Source organism: Accipiter gentilis, chromosome 13 (assembly GCF_929443795.1).
Source record: "Accipiter gentilis chromosome 13, bAccGen1.1, whole genome shotgun sequence".
Classification (NCBI taxonomy): domain Eukaryota; kingdom Metazoa; phylum Chordata; class Aves; order Accipitriformes; family Accipitridae; genus Astur; species Astur gentilis.
In genome coordinates this window covers 14707974-14712435 of record NC_064892.1, presented here as the reverse complement: position 1 = coordinate 14712435, position 4462 = coordinate 14707974, and positions in this window count along the sequence as shown.

Genomic DNA, 4462 nt, shown 5'->3' with positions numbered 1-4462 from the left:
GAGCGGTGCCCTGGGGTGGGCGGGTTGGAGCTGGCTGGAACCGGCTGGAACCGGCTGTGTCCGGCACAGGGCAGCCCCCGCCACTCCTCAGAGGCTGTCCCGGTAGGCCCTGCTGCCGGCGCCTGGGCATCTTCACCCTGTACATAAACAAAGATTACCAGTCTGAGTAAAAGTCATAATAATGGCTACCAGTATCTCCTGGAGCTCAGATTGAAGGTAACGTATGGACTATTGGGCTCAACACTGATAAGTGAGTATGTGAACTGAAATGGAAAAAAGGAAAATACACTGCTGGTCCTTCAGACTTGTACATAACGTTGGATTTTGAGAAATGCTAACGCTAGTCATACAGACAGACTTAAAGGAATTTAACAACAAGTAATACTAATAAAAATTAGATACTTGGGACTTTACTAGACACATTAGTTTCACAGTTTTCTAACCCACATTGAGAATAATTGTGCAAATACACATGAAAGGCAATTATTATTGTGTGAGCAAGTAATACAGTCTAGGGGAAAATTTTTAAAATTCTGTACTAGACTGTATACTAAAGAAATAAAATTCAGAACTCAGCAACTTTGAAATTCATCTTATGAACATTTATTCCCTCTTCACAGCATTGTGGTTGTTTTCATGTTTGCTTGAAAAGAAAGAAAGCTTGAGGAAAAATGTACAAACAGATTGCCTGATTAGCTGTGGAAACATACAGTGGAGGAAAACGATGTGCTGGTCTGGAGGTGAGGAATACAGATATGACAAAATCACTATTCCCCAAACTCAAAATTCACTTCTTATTTTTTTGGCACTGCTTCTCTCAGGCTCTTTTGTGACCTATGTGTTTAACATCTTATGTGGCACACAGTGAAGATGGAATTCCTAAGCCAACGGGTTGTAAGGGTAAAAGGGAAGCAAAACAGAAATAATTAATTAAAATTCTACAAGAACTGTTTTGTTTTGTTTGGTTATATTTTTGTTTTCTTAGGTACAGAAGGACACTGATTCCTCTTGAAAACCTAGCAGCTGTAAATTTCACAAGTAACTGGAGAGGGGAGAAAAATTATGGATCTTAAAGGTGCCTGTTCTTTAAAAGCTTTGTTTTAAAAAAAACACACCACAATCACTGTGAGATATGAATCTGCTTTCATTTGAAAGGAACTTGCCTTGTGTTTGAACTCTAGTGGGGAAGACAGCCTCAGGGTGAAAATGAAATGAGTTTAGCATGACATTATGATGTGTAAAAATAAACAAAAAAATGTTTTATAGGAACTCAGGACTTCTCAACAAAATCTCATTCCAGTGTTTCTTCTGATTTGTTATCCAAAATCATTACTCCTAAAATGTTCCTCTAGTATCTATTTTCTATAATTCTTTTTTTTTTTTAGAACCAGCTAAATTCAGTGTGGCTTTGGAAAAGCAAAAAACTTGGTAAGTACATATATGAAGGAAATAAAATGAATGTTAGAGAAACAAAAAAGGTAAGTTATATTCAGGCCTGGTGATACAAATTCTGTTAATGGAATAAGAAATTGCAGGAGCTGGAGTTTGAAATAAATCTCCTAAATCACACTTGCCCCTTTACTTCAAGATCATCACAGATTCCACAGGGAAAAAAAAAAAAAAAAAGGTCACAAATCTGGCTCCATCTACTTAAATAACTCATTTTCCCTTGTTCTTCCAGGTCTTTGATGCCTGTCTGCAAAATCTGTTTTGCTAAAATGTTCTTCATAGGGAGAAAACAGAAAAGTTTAACACTGATAGAGTAATGTCTGCTATGTAAAAAAATGCTGAGATGCATATATTGTCAGTTCCAGAACTTTATCCATTTTGCTTTACACTGGTTGTCATCAAGATTTTTTCTTTTGTTTACAGCCTAAATCATGATGACTATATGTTTTATACCATTTTGCCCAGGAGAACACTCCAAGCACTTTATTGTCTTCTTTCCACCTGCATGACATCTGACAGTATCTGTCCTACTGTCCTTACAGCATCTTCAATAGTGTGTCTTTTAACACTTGCCATGTGCATGTCCACCACATTTATTCTATTATTCCTCTACACAGATGTACGTTAGCTAGAAAACAACCTATGATATCCCCTCAGTAGCCAAATACAAAGTTCAGATCCCTGCATTTCTTTTCTTCTGACATCTCACTTCTCCAATTCTGATGTCTTTGTCCTGGCTGTAGGCTTTCAGGTTGTTCACCTTCTTGCCCTTGGTTCCAGGGCTACCTCAGCCTAACCATCTGATAACCAGTGTTTCACATAAATACCACCTCATTTTCACAGGGGAGGCATGATACTCACAAGCACACTGCTTTCAGATGGAAAGGATTGTATGGCCTCAATCTGCCTCCTGAGCAATAGGATCAGAATTGCATCAAGCAAGCCTGAGCATCATTATAAGCAAACAAGTATTCTGCCTGTGCAACAAGGTTTATGAAGAAGGCATAAGGTTGATGCCTACATAGGTAGGATTAAATCAAGAATAATTAGATGCTTCAGAGGAAAAGATAAAAGGAATAAAGTGAGCAACATACAGGCAGGAACAAAAGAAAAGTCTCGAAGGAAGATGTATAAGCAAACTTTAATTATCTGGTGTTTCCTATGGGCTAAGACCTAGTACCTGTGCTGTTACATGAACTTAGTTTTACATCCATGGGTATCCCAGTTCACAGCAAAATGTCAGACTTGCACTGCAGGGGTAGTTATGCCTCATTAACACTAGCTATGTTAAACAACGTCTTAGGAAAAGGGCTTAGGATCTGTTTTGCACCAGGAGGTGCTGGTTCTTTATGATCCCAGTAGAAAGGCACTTAGAGTTTGTAACGTATCATTTAAAATGCTATTTATTAGAGCCAGCACTCTGCAGTAGTAGAGATAGTCTTATGTCCCTTTAGATGCTGGAAGCCCCGAGCGGTGTAGCATTGAACAGGACTCCTTGTGCAGCACACCATGCTGACCCCGTTCATACCAGAGATTCTCCCCTTTCAGTCATTCTGAGACGGGAAACCAAAGAAACCTTAGTAGATATAGTAGATATATAAATGTAGATAGGAATTGTTTAATAATTATCTAGCTTATAATGAAGTTAAAGAAGTTTCAATAAGAGGTAGACATGGCCCAAGGGGATGAGAAGTGATGTTTAATGCTTGCATTGTTGAGGCTGGCTGGGACAGGAGATAGTCCCTGATAAGAAGCAGCAGTGGCTCCAAGAACCAGCTAAGACCGACTTTGTGATTTGGACAAATGCCAAGGGACAACTGAGTCTGCACAGGGACAGAAGGTTAAGAGTTCACCGTGAAGAAGACATACAGCCTTCATCTTCACGACCACCCAATGACCACCATAAGCAGGCACTACGCAAGCGCAGTTGAGAGAAGGCTATGGAAATGACTTCCTAGAGCTAATTTTAATATGAAGCGGGGATAGGTAATGCCTATGTATAGGCGTATTGCAAAACTCTATGTATATGTAACACTTGACTGTATAAATTTGAAGTGAACTCCCAAATCAGGGGCGCACGACTTTGGTAGGACTACCCCCCGTGCTGCCCAGCGCTGAATGAACATACCTACTTTACAATCTCACTGATTGTGGAGTCTGTTTTCCGCACGTCAATTCGAGCTATGATACGATTTTCTTACAAGGAAACAACTCTTTTATCACCTCTACAGTCAAAACAGAAACAATGTCCTCATGAGGACTTCTTGCTGCAGCGTTAGATAAAGGCAAGGCCATGCAAGTGGCATAATCACTGGTACCAAGTGGGAGCTCTCTGCAGGTTCCTCTGTTACAATGAACTGGCTGAGGTTATCGTGCAGCGAAGGGATTTGTGCAGCACAGGACAGACTTGAAGACCACGCTGTACGTGTAGCACAGCACAGCACAGGCCTGGGCCTGCTCAGGTTAACTGTATTGTGTATCAGCTCCTCGACTTACAGCGGTCTTCCAGTCAGGATCACTACAAGATCAAGGAAGAGCGAAGTTCTGAGGACGCCTTGAAGGTAGGCCTCCATTTGTTGATGTTCTTAGTGAAGGTAAATGATGAATGTAGAAGAGAGAGTGGAATTTCTGTTGGCTTGTCCTTGACTTCAAACAACAGTTTGATTTCTAAGCAGCCAGAACATGCTTGTTGCAAATTTCAGGCTGGCAAATTGATCAACTGCATCTGCTGCTAGACACTATTTGATCTGAAATCTGTAAGTTACAGATTGTTCAAACACTGTTATTTTGGCTAGAAAGGCAACTGATATCCGCTTTGACAACCCAACTCAGTTAAACATTGTGTCAAATAAACCACACAATTACTTGCTCATACAAAATGTATTTTGATTTCTTTTTAGTAAGAATATAACCTCTTCTATTGGCCACTTCATTATAGTCTTGTAATTGCAAATTTAGCTGTAGTTGGAAAAACTAGAACATATAGTTTGCAAATCAGTCCTTGAATTACACT